Below are 17321 nucleotides of genomic sequence, written 5' to 3' on the forward strand. Positions count from 1 at the left end.
AATGCTTGCCCCACATGTGGGCAATCATTAGTGTCGGAATGGCTAGATTCCTTGCAAAAGGTAATCTATCCCTACCACCATCATTTCTTGCCTCCGAGTCACAGCAAATACAAAGCTCCTACAAATGGAAAGGTACCTCTAAACCTAACAATGATATATTGGGCTCGCATTTGGGAAGAGCACTATAGTAGAGATCCACCTCCTACCATGCTATCAAAGGGTATGTCAAGATACTCCATATTTTTGAGACTTCCGTATTGAAGGACTTAAAAATTCAACACTTTTTGGATCCCATGCACATATTCAAGAATGTTGCACACACTCTTTGGAACCACATCACGGGCAAGAAGAACTCTTTGGGGGCAAGGGAAGATTTAAGAGCCCTAAAACAACTTTCCCCATGGGCCACTCCACGTCAAGGCCCCAACAAAAAGGTGGTGCTCCCTAAAGCTCCATGGATCTAAAAAAGAGTGAGCTTGTTCAAGTGAAGAATTGCATTGCTTCTATTCAAACACCAACATAGTACATGAGATCATTAAAGGGAGCTTTTACAAAGGCAAGAAAGGTGGGAGCGTTCAATTGAATGGTCTAAAGTTTCACAATTGGCACAAGATGTTGCAGGTAATGCTTTCTATTTATGTTTTTCTTCCACGCATTAATTAGATCTAGAATTTTTTACTTAACCATCTTAAACATATTTCTCATTTTCTTTGACATTGTAGTTTATTTTGCCCGTGAGTATAAGTGGTTGTGGAGACAAGAAAGTGAGGGAAGCTATCTTCAAACTCGGCAAGTTAGTAAGGTAAACTATGCTTCATAGATTCACTAAACTATTTTATATAGAATTAATCTTAGCTTCAACATGTACTTATTGAGCTCTTGTGTGGTATTTTGTAGATTTGTAAGCTCAAAGGAGATAGAGATTGATGCCAACCCTGCTGCTCAAATGCTTGCCATGGAAAGAGTGTGTGCCATCGAGGATGCATTTCCTTGTTCTGTGCTTGTTAGTCAAGTACATATCTTGATTCATGTGGTCAAAGAGATTGCCATTTGTGGAGTGGTATATGCACGATGGATGTTTTTACTTGAGAGATTTTTGAAAAGTCTCAAAGATTTTGTGCAACTACGTGCACAGCCAAAGGCATGCATGGCCTAGGGATGGATCATGCATATTTCAGAGTACTTGGCTTCTTTTGATCCCTCTATGCCTTGGATATGGTTAGCAGATGAAGAGGATGCAAGAATGACTTCTCACTTGCCAACTGGAAAGGGCAGGCACATCATCATGGACATGGAGCTGCATTGAGTGGTCAACAACTTTTGCATCCTTAACGCAAAGATTAGAGGCAAATCACATAAAGTCCATGTGTCATTTTCTATGACTGCATCATATTTTGATTGTAAGCTTGACATAGCCAAAGCATAACAATTTGATGCATAAGATGCATGGCGAGAGCGTGAACGAGTACGACTAGACAAAGGTGCATCCAATTTATTGTCACGCAATGTATGCACCAGCCATTTTGGCATATCTCTAGCCTGCTCATTTCAACCCTTTCATTATCAAGATCATCATGTACATCTACACCAATAATAGGCTGATCTATAATATTTTTAGAATCCCCCATAGGTTGTACATTTGCCTCATTGGAATTTACATTCGTACTTCCACTACTAAAAAGACGCAACAAATGTCATAAATGTTCTATGAGCTAACATTATTATCTCTAGTACATGATAGCAAGGACATGATATCTCTAGTACATGATAGCAAGGACTGAACAACAACAAAAGATTGTGCCAAATATCATATGAAACCATAATACCTGCCATAAGACCACAAACACAAAAACATACCTTCAGCAAAGGGTAAAATCAGCAGCAAAGGGAAAAACCTAGCATCATCAAAGGGAAAAGCAGCCAGCTAGAAGGACCAGCAAAAGGGACCACCCATCAACAAACAAAAACCAAAAAAACCTGCAGCCATCCGTCACCAGCAAAAAAACTAGTCAACCAGCAAAAAGACCCAGCCACCATCTATCACCAGCAAAAAACCAGCAGCCATTTGTCACCAGCAAAAAACCAATCAACCAACAAAAAGAACCAGCCATCGGGCAGAATCTATCAGTCAATTCTTGCATTTCTTGCAAAAACATAAGCTAGATAGTATGAGACACTAGGCCTAAAGCCATGCAAGTATGACAACAGTCACTAGACCATGAAGAATGTTGAAAGACTTACATAAGATGGATTCTTGTCATCTAATGACTCTCAAGCAACCATCAAAAATAAAATCAACAACCACCCTTGCATGGTAGTCCGTGAAGCATGGATCAGCACACATTACCTTCTTACACTTACCACATCCCCAAATAGTGTGGGACAATTTCAAGACCTCCATGTCTTTGTGCTCAGACAAAAGCTTCTTTTGTTTTGCTGAGCATACCACACAATACCTACTTGTTGTATCATGCAAAAAAACGAGAAAATGGTCATTGTATGCATCCTCTATCACTGGATGCTTACAAACATATGGCCTAAAAGCATTATTTACCAACTGCTCATGCATATGTAGCATAAACTCAAACCTGAACACATCTCTCTTGCCAGAGGTCTTTCCAAATGATCCAGCAATTTGTGAAGACAAAATCCATGAGACCCCAAAAACCTGCATGCCACCACTTAAAACCATGCATTGTACATTGCAAGCTATAACCACTCCCAAGAACCATACTATCAAATCTATCACAGCCAGCCCTACATGCATTGTATTTCACCACAACATCAAGGCATGAAACCTCCCTCCTCTTTCCATCACTCATCAAGTGCTATACCTCACCTTTATGCATTCCATGAAAATTAGAAGCAAACAAAATCTCTTTCTTGTCCATCCATCTACAAGCAAGGACACCTCGCTTCTTGCAATATGCAAACCGGCAAGCACCGCGTGCTTGCTTACCCAAATGTAGCATCTTTGCATGCGGAAAATACTTTCTATTTGCCTCAAAAGTACCTGTACCACCTTGGACCTCACGAAGAAAGTGCTCAAGAAGCTTAACGGAGGTAAAAAACCTATCAAAAAAAACATGATGACCCTTCCTTGGAAGGGCTTATATGAAAAGACAATTCCAAGCATGGCGATGCATGATTATACCCCGTTGATGAATCACATAGGTTCCATACCTGTATGCCAAACTTATGCGGTTTCTTTGGGTTGTAAAACCTACATGGATTCAATTTGCATTTAGAGGGAATAATGCACGCATCAATAGTGACACACTTGCCTACATTATAATGCTTTTGAAAAGGGTGATTTAGCCACTCCTCCAACTCAATCAATTGCCACAACTTGTGCTCTTTACATCCACGAGGTGGCCTGCATTGTCATGTAAGTGCAGGAACCCTTTAATTTTCTAAAATGTGGTTTGGCTCATTTTCTCACCAAAGTTAGGAAACAAGAGTGAGCCTACCATGTCATCCTTCCAATAGTGTTTCTTGGAAGGCATGCAGTGAAGTGCCATGCCCAATCCCATGCCCATGAAATGCAAAAAAGAGTGATGATCAATAGAAATCCACCTACACATTGGTCAATCTATCTTATCCAACTTGAATTTCTAGAATTAATTTGCTAAACTTTGCCAATTAAAAGGACATAAAACTATCCGGTTACCAACCTAGTGTTAAAGTATTTTCAACCTTTTGCAAGCTCTTGTAAGCACGTACAACCTCTTGAAAGCACTTCAAAGCACTAGCAAGCACTTGTAGGTGCTTGCAAGTGTTGTATCTATCCACTTGCAACACTTTGAATGGCACTTGGAAGCCTTTTGAAGCACTTTCAAGCTTTTTCAAGCACATGTAAGCTTCTAAAAGCACTTCAAAGCACATTTAAGCACTTGAAAACAATTGAAAACTCTTCAAATTTACTCAAAGAACTTCAGAGCACTTTTAAGCACTTCAAAAAACTTCAAAGCAATTTTAATCACTTTTTATCACTTTTAAACATTATAGAGCACCTTTAAGCTATTTTAAGCTCTTCAAAGCACTTTCGACAACTTTTAAGCACTTTAAAGTGCTTTTAGGAATTGAAAAGCACTTTTAAGCTCTTATAAGCACTTGCAGGCATTTACATGCACTTGCAAATGGTTTAAAGTGCTTAAAAGTTAAGCACTTTTTAGCATTGTAATATATTTTAGAGCACCTTTAAGCATTTGCAAGTACTTTAGAGTGCTTCAAAGTGGTCTTAAGTGCATAGAATTTTTAATTTGCGTATGACTTTAGTACCTACATGGCAGACACCTCCTCCTTCATCCTAGCAGCATCATTGAATCAAGAATTGATGGAGAGCACCCTTGTCAACAATCCAATGTCAGCCTCCTTTTTGGTAATAAGAGCTACATTTTTGGTAGGACATGCTTTTAATCTGTGCAAGTCTACTCTGAGGCTCTCCACCTTTCCAAGAATTGGTGTACAAGCTGCAAAGCTACCTTCATTGTGCAACCATAAATCACACGTTTTAGCTAGGATAGACTTTACTGAGGTGACCTTCTCTTTAGCTTTTTGAGCCTGCTGCTCTAGGTCATGTGCAAGTTGATCTACCCATTCTTTACACAAGGGTTGAGATGCAGTTTAAGTACCTTGTAAAGGGAGATTGGACACTGTAGGGTTGTAGGAGCCCATTTGAAATTCTATGTGTCCTCCTAAAGTCTTTCTGTCCACAACAAAACCTTTGGGTCCTCCAGCTGAGATGCGCACGTCTTAATTGGACATGAACTTCATTAGTTTCCTATTCAGCCCTCCTTTTTGATACTTCACACTCTTCAAAGCCCTACCCCCAACCAATGCCCATGCAATCTTATGGCTATTAGGATCTGCTTTGGTCTCTGCACAGTCTCATATGCAAACCTCTTGCAAACTTGGTCATGATTTTGGTATTGGAGGGGACAGACTGGTAGACCTTCTGATAGAGAAGCCAACAATCATCATAGAGGTGGTCATGCAACATGTGCAAGAAGAGCTTGGTCTTCTTTTTGTATGGCACCTTGAAGACTATGACCCACTTAGCAGCAGGTGGCAAGTCCTCGTTAGTGAGGCTCTTGGACAGCTTGCTCTCCATGCTCACCCCATATTCTTCATGCAACTCTAGTGCTAAGTGGAAAACTCTAGATAATGTTGGATACTCCAACGATGTTGCAAACAAAGAGAGAGAAAAAAATGGATTGTTGCCAATGCTAAAACACATGCATCATTGCCATGAACAAATGCATGTATATACACAATCAATAGTGCAATCTAAAACTCACCTTTTTGAGAAAAAAAATTAGTTGATATGACACAAAGACTGAGGAAAGTTTCAACAAGGGTGCTTGTTGCAGGGGTCTGCTGTGTCGACTCTGCGTCATGGTCTAAGTTTTTGTGCATCTTGGAGGAAGTGGTTCTCTTGGGGGTGGGAGTTTTATCAAGGGGTGTTTGTTGCAGGGGTGTTTGTTATAGGGGTTTGCTGTGTCAACTTTGTGCCATGGTTTGGGTTCTTGTGCTTCTTGGAGGGAGTGGATCTCTTCGGGGAGGGGATTGGTTGTAGCTCTAGCACTTTTGCGAGGAGGATGCAATAGTTGAAGCACCGTGCATGCCATGCATGTTAAGTCCCTTGGGTTGTGCCCTTGGCAAGTCCACAACTGCCCATTCTATTTCATGCATGAAAAGCTTGGGCTACCCATGGTAGACTGATTCCACATGCATAGTGCCTCCAGATAATTAAAAAGTAAGCCTAAGGTCCTGTCGGAGCCAACTCAGGTTTAGAGCTTGAAACATATAATGATCACAAGAGCTGGCTCCTCCTTGGTGCTACCAACATGCAAGTCTTTACAGCCAAGTCCATGTGATGATGAGCAAATAGGCGATGGTGCATGCAATCATGCACACACTACTTTGTCTCCCCCCTTGGAGAAGAACATGCATTGCCCTCTTCAAAGATGATGGGCTTGCGGCTGGCACCTACCCTGTGTGAGGTTGATGACATCCTTACTCATGCCCCTCTAATCACACTTGTCCATCCAAAACAACACTTTTTACCCCTTCTTAAAGTTTGAAGCAAAATCAAGAGTGTCAGGAGACATGCCAGTGTGGGGGTGCTCAAAGGTTCAAGAATGCCTGTGAGGCGGTCCGGGGCGGGCAACAAGAAGAGCAACCTCTAGACACCCTTCAAGGCTCCCGTGCTGCTCAATGGGGCTGGGGCACAACACAACACAAACCAAAACAACAAACCCACAGCCAAATCCCAACTACACAAGGGGCACCACCTAGTTTAAGAGCGAACTAGGACGCAAAAGAGGAGAATCGTTAGAGCAACCCACAAACAAGCAAGGAATTTACACTAACCCTAACACCAATGGAACACTCTCACACACTAAAACACGAGAGAGAGAGAGAGAGAGAGAGAGAGAGAGAGAGAGAGAGAGAGAGAGAGAGAGAGAGAGAGAGAGAGGGAGAGAGAGATAGTGCTCGGGCTGCTTTGAAACGTATCGGCAATGATCAAGCAAACACAACTATATATTTAAGAAAAAGAGAGAAAGGGGGAGGGGGTGCTTGTTGCATTAATACCTTCTTACAAATATGTCATGACAAATCAAAGTGACATTAGTATTTGTTCAACATAGCTTGCGTAAATTTCACCATAACACATCACAAAAAAAGCCACCACAATCACTGTCTTAAAGCCAGGGGAGTCCTCTTCACCCTGTCGCCCTCTTACAGTATGTGGGATTTATGGCTAGATTGATGACAACACCAGAGACAGGCTATCAAGAACTTAACAAAAAACACCAAGACACTTACGCATCATTGTTGTCCATTACTTCACGTTGGACGGGAGAGAAAGTATCCAAGCTTAGTCCAAATCCATCCTCCTTGATTCAGCAAATGTTGGGCTTACACTAGTAGGAGAAATGATAGATTTCCTACTCTCAATTGAATGATCACTCTCTCTCTTACAATGGCATAGAGTTCCCTTGCTAATCTCCTATTACAACACATGCACATGCATAAGACAATGAGCTTCCACTCAAGAGCTCCTTCTAGAGAGGTTGAGCTTAGCTTCTCAAGCTATAGCATAGTGCTCTTGCTTATGGCTCCCCCCTTTGTGCTAGCTACACCCTCCTTTTGTAGCAATTTTGAAGGCTAGGGTTACTCCTCTAACCATGGTTGGGTTAGATTTTCAGCAATTTATCTAATTTCTTTTGCTTGGAATTATCAAGAAGTTGGTGGGGAAAGAGAGAGGAGAGAAATGGAGGTGATAGGACTTTTCATAGTGGGTTAGTGTTAGTAGAGTTAGTATTAATTTACAAATGGAATTGGATATTTACAATGGGAGTATCCATGTAGGATAAAAATAAGGAAGAAAAACTCTTAAGAGGTAAGAAAAGGTGGATTTCTTACAAGGTTGATGCTCCAAGTGTCTTGAGTAGGGCCGATTTTGACGCTTGTTGACGGTCCACTAGCTTTGACGGTACATTTTTTCTCCACTCTTGACCTTCCTTGAGAGACAAGGTAATTGAAGCTGAGTAATCAACCACCATGATGCTGTCTTTCAAGAGAAGAGGCTGAATTTTGTGGTTTTTTTGATACATATGGGTAATTTGGAGGAGGAAAAATGAGACTAGGTGGTCAATTTTGGAATGGAATTGTGTGTGGGAGGTATGAGTTCACCATGGTTTCTCTTATTCTTCAAGGTTGAGGAGAAGGTGAGTAGTGTGCAGAGAGGAGTGGTGAGAGAGGTGGGGATGATGAGTGGAGAAGTGTGTGTGAAAGAGGAAAATGATAAAGTGGAAGAGAGAGTGTGGCTGCATAGCATGGGAAAACTGGGGTCCACTAATAAAATCATAGCTCACAGCTCGTAGCTCAAAAAAATATGAAAAAATTTGAGGCAAAAGTTCAACCCACGAGCTACAACTTTTGTTTGTATCACCTTTTCAAATTTGGAGAGCAAGTGAACTTTAAAAATTCAGCAAAACCGACCGTTTTTTTCCACTGCACAAGGTCTTTGTGGGGTCCTTCTTTGGATGATTCTTTTGAATACCTCCAAGAGTGAGCCCTCCATAGTGCATGTATGCATGCCACCTACCCTTGACCTTATTTGGTAGGTCTATAATTGAAGATATTGTTGAGATTAGGATATAAGTGAATAGTACAACTAAGAAAATCAAATATTGAGGGGTCTAAAAAATATGTACATGTCAAATATAAATAATATAAGTGGAAAAAATATAAAGGGGTCAAAAGAAATCTCTCTCATTATGAGGCTACCATAAAAAGATAAATATTTTTGGTGTTCTAATTTTTTAGAAAAAAACAAAATAGATGTAGGAAGGGAAAAATCAAAATAGTGAAAAAATATACACATAAATAAAACTAGTTTTTTTGGATGTTGTTGGGGTGGAGTTACACCAAATATAAGAGAAGCTTACATGAAAATATTTCTATATGGAATAAAGAGTATGAAAAATGGTAAGAAAAAATTGTGGTAATGGTGAGGCAATGTACAGAGCATAAATAACACACACCTAGGTAGAAATATTTAAATAAATACCAAAATAATTATGAAAAAATCTTTTATTTAGGCCCTATATATAAAGAAATATTTACATACGCATGGGCCATAATATACTTATATTTATTTATTTATTTATTTATTTTTTTGGCTCAACTAGCCCAATGACTAGCTAATTGAGGGTTTTTTAAGAAGATATGGGAAAAGTCCCGTGACTCACGCACGCCTGTGTACAGTGAAATGGTAGGGATAGCCACAGTGTTTGGGTGATTTTGGTAGGGTGAGGTAACTCACTGTGGTAATTACAAAGAGCCGAAAAACAGCTATCATTAGCCCTCCCCCTGGATGATGGTATATTCATGTACCATCATAGAGCATCTTTTCCAAAGAGAGTGCTTCAGAGTCCTTGACAAGATCTTCATTGTTTGGCCCCTCGGAATTTTGGCTAGAGTTACACTCATGCTTCATTGAACAATACTTACATGAGACAGTGGACTTTTGACAGATCTTTGGTAGAAGGCGACTCAAATAGGGCTTCAAGCGATACCCGTTTACTTTCCTGGAGTGCTCTTTACCATTCAAGTCCATAAGCTGATAGTAACTTGAATTGAAAGCCTTCTTGACTATGTATGGCCCTTGCCATCTTGTTTCAAATTTGGCATCAAAACGATTATCGAGTCGATTGTCATACCTTAGCACAAGATCTCCTTCATTGATGCCTTTGTCCTTCAGTTTCTTGTCAAGCTTCTCCTTTGTCTGTGTGGCTTTCCTCTTATAGCACTCATATGCTGCTTCTCTTTTCCACTCAAGCTCAGCTAAGGTAAGAAGTCGATCCATCCATGCTTCTTGATCATCTTGTGCTGATTTGCCATGAAGTCGCATTGTTGGAATGTTTAGCTCAATTGGCTGTAAAGCCTCTTGACCATAGACCAAGTGAAATGGTGTGAACTCCGTGGCTTCCCTATATGTGGTTTGATACGCCCACAAGGCACCATCCAAGAAGTCATCCCACAACTTTGTCTTGTTTTTCACCATCTTTCTAATGATGCCTGCAATGACACCATTAGCTTTTTCTACCAAACCATTTGATTGGGGATAGTAGGGTGTACTGTGACGATGTAGAATGTGAAGTTCTTCACAGACTTCTGTGAGCAATCCCTTTCTAAACCCTGGACCATTATCAGAAACAATCTCCAAAGGTGTGCCAAATCTACAACAAATGTGAGTGTAGACGAATTTTCTCACTGTCTTCTCATTTACCTTTGCCACACTTTGTGCTTCCACCCACCTAGTCATATAGTCTACAGCCACTAGAATGTAGAGTTTACCATTTTTTGTCCTAGGCAGAGGACCCATAGCATCAATGCCCCACTTTTCAAACGGTCCATTTGCAAGCACGATTTGCATTGGACCATAAACCAATCTTCTATTCCCATTTACCTGACAATTGTGACAACTTTTACACCAATGTTGGACATCCACATGCAGACTTGGCCAAACATACCCCGCAAGCAAAATCTTCTTCACAGTTAATTCTTGGGCAAAATGACCACCACATTCTTCTTCATGCAAACCTTTTAGAATGGCTGGAATTTCCTCAATAGTTGGTACTCTTCTGCATACCTGATCCCTCCCTCTTTGATAGAGGGAGCCTTCTAGGAAGAGATATGCGCTTGCCTTCTTCATGAGTCTCCTCTTCTGAGCTTTCGTGAAGTCTTGTGGAAACTCGCCCTCCAAAATGTAGCTAATAATGGGAGTCAATGACTCCAATCCCTGGTATCTCGGTTGCTTGACAGTTGCTGCCACCATGATGACCTGCACTTCTTTCTCAACACATGTAACTACTTGCTGTGCAAGTAAATCAGCATCTTCATTCTGTTTCCTAGGAATATGATATAGTTGCACTTCTTCAAATTGATTAAACAATCTACGAATGGCATGAACTTTTGTCCGTAAGCTTTCATTCTTGCATGCCCAAATGCCTAAAATCTGTTTAACAATGAGAAGTGCATCTCCCTTTACCATGAGGCGTTGTATCCCATGGCCAATGCATATTTTTAAACCATGAAGTAGTGTGTCATATTCTGCTTCATTGTTGCTAGTTGAACCTGGTAGATTGACCTTCTCTTTCATGACCACCTCTCCACTTGGGTTGAGCAACACTAGCCCTCCCCCTGCTTTTCCTGTGGCTCGACGAAAAGCTCCATCAAAGAACAAGGTAAAAGCATTAGGAATACTTTTTGGTGGTGGCAATGGTAGGGTCTTTACTTCAGGCACCTTAATCTCCTTTTCGTGCACCCTATAAGTGAGAATCCCTGCCAATTGTGCACGCACACTATCTTCTACCTTGAAAGAGTATTGAAACTCTTGCAACTCCATAATCCACTTTGAGATCCTAGTACTAAGATTCATTTGAGATGACACCCAAGGGAACAAATTCTCTGCAGTGAGAATTACAAAAGGTTTTGGTAGCAGGTAGGATCTAAACTTTCTCACCGCAAACATGAGAGAAAGCATCATGAGTTCTGCTTCTGTGTAGTCTCTCTCCAAAGCATTCATGACCCTACTAGCAAAGTAGATGGGTCGCATCCTTGTACTGTGGGGATCTTGTTGTAGCAACACAGCACCAATTGTTTCCCTTCCAACACTAGAGCTAACAAAGAATATGTACTCCCAACAAGGAGGCATGAGTGTTGGTAGCTCTGACAAAATGACTTTAATGTTACAAAAGTACTCTTCAAGCTCATAAGACCATGCAAATTCTACTTGTTGTGTCAACTTTTGCAAAGGATGAAGCAACTCCGAAGCTAAGTGAATAAAGCGTGACATATACTTCACTTTTTGAATGAATGATATGACCTCTTTGAGATTCTTGGGTGAGGGGAGCTCAATAAGAGCCTTTGCCTTTGAAGGATCCACCTCAATGCCTTTATAGGAAACCTTGTGACCAAGCAAGATCACTTCATCCTCAGCTATGTGACACTTGTCGGGGTTGAGTTGACCTCCCATGTCATAGAGCTTCTTTAAACCTTCTTCTACCCTTTGTAGATGCAATGATTTTGAGCTATAAATGCAAAAATCATCAATACAAACCCTAATGGACTTTCCAAAGAATGCTTGAAACACCATGTTCATGAAGCGTTGGAAAGTTGCAGGAGCATTTGTCAGGCCAAATGGCATGACTCTAAAAGCATAACAACCCCAAGGAGTGATAAAGGTTGTTTTCAATTGATCCTCCAATGCGATACCTATTTGAAAGTAACCCGAGTAGCCATCACACACAGTGTACTTCTCATGACCAGCTACCTCATTTAGTATCTCATCCTGAAATGGGACGGGAAAGTGATCTCTTTTTGTTGCCTCATTGAGTGGACGGTAATCCACACACACCCTCCACTTGCCATTTTTCTTAGGAGTGACAACAACGGGAGAGACCCACTCTGAATTCTCCACTGGATAAATGAAACCTGCTACTAGAAGCTTTCTTACCTCCTTGAGTAAAGCCTGCTCCTTAATGACTCCTAGCCTTCGTAGCTTCTGAGCCTTAGGTGTGACCTTTGTCTTCAACTCAATTTTGTGTTGAACAGCATCTACTCCACGCACATCGGTGTAGTCTTTAGAAAAAAGCCTAGGAAATTTCCTTAGCACACATTTGAACTCCTCTCTTTCGTCCTTTGTAAGTGTTGTAGACAACATACCTTCTAACATTCCTTCATCTTGGACATTTTGGTTCTCTTGGGAACCTACCTCTTCCAAACCTGGGCAAGAGGTCTCTTGGTTGTTTTGATTAAACCTAACCCCCATGACTTTGATGGAAGACTCCTCTTTCAGTAATGCTGCCGCTACTCTCTCCTTCTGAAGTGCTATCGGTCCAGCCTTCCTCCGTATCACTTTGAGATGATTCTTCATGGAGCTCCTCTTGGCGTTGCTCCTTCATGTCAAAGACAACCTTCTTATGATTGTCATTCCTGCAAATTAATTTCCCACTCTCCCAATCCTGCAAAGCTCGCATTTTCATTAGCCATGGTTTTCCTAGGATAAATGGATAACCACTTCCCTTGGTCGACATAACATAAAAATCCACCGCTTTCTTAATGCCAAAGGCCTCTACAAAGACATTTTTACAAATGCCTACACACCTAGCCTTGCTATTGTTTGCCATCTTGACTTTGATTTCAGGTGTCTCATGGATGTGCATGCCTAGTCTTTGCATGAGCCCTTCTGTCATGATGCAAATTTGTGCACCCCCATCCACTAGACCTTTCCTAACCAATCTTCCTTTTATGTAACAATCTAGCACAGGTGTAATATCCTCGTTCATTTCAGCATGTGAAATTTTTACAACAGGAAAACTCTCTTTTACCTTTCTCCTAGTGCTAACTGCCTTTGTCCAGCTATGAACCTCTCCTTCTTTAGAAATTCTGCACCATCACCAGGGTTAGCAACATTTCGTATCCATAGAGCCCAAAGACGTAGAAACTCTTGCTTGTACAAGTAGTAGTCATCTAAGTCTTTTTGCTTATGAGAAACAATGTCTTGCCATAATTTTTGAGTGTTTTGGGGATCAAAGAAGTATTTCTTGAAATGATTCAAAACTTCTGTGTAATTCCCCTTAACTTCCTCAGGCAAAGAGTCAAACCAAGTGCTAGCATCTTTCCTAAGGACCACCTCAAACATTTCTACACGTTCTTGATCAGTTATTATCCTCTTGATACGGCAAGACATCTTGAAATTCGCTAAAAATAATTCTGCATCCTCTCCAGGCTCTCCAAAGAAAAGAGGATACCCAGACATTTGGCGTTGGCTTTCCATTGAATTGATTTCAAAGTGACACCCGTTTTTGTTTTTCTTTCTTAAAAAGATTTACACAATAATGTTTTCTAGCTTGCAATCTATTCTACAACAAAATAAAGATATTCACATCAAACGACCTATGATAATCAATAAGAGGTAGGATGACAGGGTTTGGTGATGCGAGAATTTCTCCTACTCTTTGGGCACCAAACATGAACACCATACGTTGTTGAAAATGGATTTTCCTACTAGTTGCAATGTTTATTCTAATGTGTGGAGTGAAATGGAAGGGGAAAACCTCTATTCCTGGGCCATTATCCATGGTCTATGCATGACCTAATGCTTAAAACAAAACAAAAATATAGACGTCCAAACTAAGGTCGTACCTAATGAGAGGCAAAATAAAAGGATTTACTGAAGCGTTTATCTCGGCCAACCTAAGAGGACCTAAAATTCTATGAATGACACGTTGAAATTGCAACTTAGTACTAACAATTATGTGTACCTTTTGCCTTGCAATGGGAATGAAGGGATCATAAAAATTTTCGTGATTCATGCAAACTACTTGACTATGCTAAAGGTTGATTCTACACAAAAATACACAAGCCATCCTCAGTGGGGGCACCAATTTGAGGCGGTCCGGGGCGGGCAACAAGAAGAGTAACCTCTAGACACCCTTCAAGGCTCCCGTGCTGCTCAATGGGGCTGGGGCACAACACAACACAAACCAAAACAACAAACCCACAGCCAAATCCCAACTACACAAGGGGCACCACCTAGTTTAAGAGCGAACTAGGACGCAAAAGAGGAGAATCGTTAGAGCAACCCACAAACAAGCAAGGAATTTACACTAACCCTAACACCAATGGAACACTCTCACACACTAAAACACGAGAAAGAGAGAGAGAGAGAGAGAGAGAGAGAGAGGGAGAGAGAGATAGTGCTCGGGCTGCTTTGAAACGTATCGGCAATGATCAAGCAAACACAACTATATATTTAAGAAAAAGAGAGAAAGGGGGAGGGGGTGCTTGTTGCATTTTAATACCTTCTTACAAATCTGTCATGACAAATCAAAGTGAGATTAGTATTTGTTCAACATAGCTTGCATAAATTTCACCATAACACATCACAAAAAAAAGCCACCCCAATCACTGTCTTAAAGCCAGGGGAGTCCTCTCCACCCTGTCGCCCTCTTACAGTATGTGGGATTTATGGCTAGATTGATGACAACACCAGAGACAAGCTATCAAGAACTTAACAAAAAACACCAAGAAACTTACGCATCATTTTTGTCCATTACTTCACGTTGGACGGGAGAGAAAGTATCCAAGCTTAGTCCAAATCCACCCTCCTTGATTCAGCAAATGTTGGGCTTACACTAGTAGGAGAAATGATAGATTTCCTACTCTCAATTGAATGATCACTCTCTCTCTTACAATGGCATAGAGTTCCCTTGCTAATCTCCTATTACAACACATGCACATGCATAAGACAATGAGCTTCCACTCAAGAGCTCCTTCTAGAGAGGTTGAGCTTGGCTTCTCAAGCTATAGCATAGTGCTCTTGCTTATGGCTCCCCCCTTTTGTGCTAGCTACACCCTCCTTTTATAGCAATTTTGAAGGCTAGGGTTACTCCTCTAACCATGGTTGGGTTAGATTTTCAGCAATTTATCTAATTTCTTTTGCTTGGAATTATCAAGAAGTTGGTGGGGAAAGAGAGAGGAGAGAAATGGAGGTGATAGGACTTTTCATAGTGGGTTAGTGTTAGTAGAGTTAGTATTAATTTACAAATGGAATTGGATATTTACAATGGGAGTATCCATGTAGGATAAAAATAAGGAAGAAAAACTCTTAAGAGGTAAGAAAAGGTGGATTTCTTACAAGGTTGATGCTCCAAGTGTCTTGAGTAGGGCCGATTTTGAGCTTGTTGACGGTCCACTAGCTTTGACGGTACATTTTTTCTCCACTCTTGACCTTCCTTGAGAGACAAGGTAATTGAAGCTGAGTAATCAACCACCATGATGCTGTCTTTTAAGAGAAGAGGCTGAATTTTGTGGTTTTTTTGATAGATATGGGTAATTTGGAGGAGGAAAAATGAGACTAGGTGGTCAATTTTGGAATGGAATTGTGTGTGGGAGGTATGAGTTCACCATGGTTTCTCTTATTCTTCAAGGTTGAGGAGAAGGTGAGTAGTGTGCAGAGAGGAGTGGTGAGAGAGGTGGGGATGATGAGTGGAGAAGTGTGTGTGAAAGAGGAAAATGATAAAGTGGAAGAGAGAGTGTGGCTGCATAGCATGGGAAAACTGGGGTCCACTAATAAAATCATAGCTCACAGCTCGTAGCTCAAAAAAATATGAAAAAATTTGAGGCAAAAGTTCAACCCACGAGCTACAACTTTTGTTTGTATCACCTTTTCAAATTTGGAGAGCAAGTGAACTTTAAAAATTCAGCAAAACCAACCGTTTTTTTCCACTGCACAAGGTCTTTGTGGGGTCCTTCTTTGGATGATTCTTTTGAATACCTCCAAGAGTGAGCCCTCCATAGTGCATGTATGCATGCCACCTACCCTTGACCTTATTTGGTAGGTCTATAATTGAAGATATTGTTGAGATTAGGATATAAGTGAATAGTACAACTAAGAAAATCAAATATCAAATGACTAGCTAATTGAGGGTTTTTTAAGAAGATATGGGAAAAGTCCCGTGACTCACGCACGCCTATGTACAGTGAAATGGTAGGGATAGCCACAGTGTTTGGGTGATTTTGGTAGGGTGAGGTAACTCACTGTGGTAATTACAAAGAGCCGAAAAACGGCTATCACCAGCATGCAAAGGAATTGCTTCCCCTCTGTCGCTTATTTTCCCCCCTTCTCAAGCACATCTCCTTTGTGTCATTCCTATTCTACATCATTTGCCTTGCGCTCATCTCTCTATGGCTCTGTAGCCTAAAGTTGCATACTACCTCTCAATCACGTGATCTTTTTCTGCACGCCGGGCCAAGTGGGCTCCCCATCATCCATGCCACTGATTGGCTTTGGTTCCAATCAAAGCTCTTTGCTGCCGTGCATGAAAGCTTTTGTAAAGCTCTTCCAAAGCTGCACAATGTCCCTATACATTGTTGCTTTGTAAGCCTACTTTGTTCCTTTACAAGCTACTTCTTTGACTAGAATTTGTCTGCTTCACAAGTATCTCATAGTTGTCTTCTGTATAGTCTCACCTTCCATGAGGTTAATTGGCTTGTGATTGCCATGCATGTATGCTATGGCACATTGCAACTCTCATAGCCGTCTTTTGCTACAACATAGTGCATGCACAACCTTGCATGCACTTGTCCAAGTTGGCAAGGTGTTGCATGCCTTCTTTTGCTTCCCTCTCACACAACGCTTTGAAAAGTGTGCGGTTTAGCTGGGAAGGTGGAGAACCTTTGGCTGTGAGAGTTTGTGTGACAAGAATTAAAATCACCTTGAGAAAATTGTTTATGGAATTCACCTTGAGAAAAGTGTTTAGGCTTGTTTTAAAGTCTAAGAGTGTTCATGACAAAACAATCACAAACCCTCTTAACTACTATGCTTGAAATGCGCTTGTTGTTGGCGGTGAGTTCATAATGAATAGGATCACAAATTCGCATCCAATTTTGACTTCAAAAGAGAAATTAATAACACTAAACTCTCAACCATGAAACCCCAACTCTCATATAAGCACAATTCTTAATCACAACCCAACCCTCTTTGATGGAATCATGTAGTCTCGCACTCAATTACATAGTCGTAACTTCAAACAATTGAAAGAAATAGGCAAGCTTCCACTTTCAAAACTTCAATTCTTTGATGTTGTAGAGATTAGAGAGCTTCTCTAATGTAGCCTACACACCATTTTGATAAGGGGAAACCCTAATTGACACCCTCGCGGTGTCAGATACAAGATAGGAGACGATTTGGCTGCTCTACACACACCATACACAGCTTCTATGAGGGGATTCTTCAATCA

The 17321-nt window shown here is 40.9% G+C and overlaps 1 pseudogene; it reads left to right on the top strand.

The window, feature by feature from the left end:
• The first annotated feature begins 526 nt into the window (after window positions 1–526).
• LOC147446354 (uncharacterized) lies at window positions 527–1156 on the top strand (annotated as a pseudogene).
• The last annotated feature ends 16165 nt before the right edge of the window (window positions 1157–17321 follow it).

Source organism: Adiantum capillus-veneris, chromosome 12 (genome assembly GCF_014529385.1).
Source record: "Adiantum capillus-veneris isolate H3 chromosome 12, ASM1452938v2, whole genome shotgun sequence".
NCBI lineage: Eukaryota > Viridiplantae > Streptophyta > Polypodiopsida > Polypodiales > Pteridaceae > Adiantum > Adiantum capillus-veneris.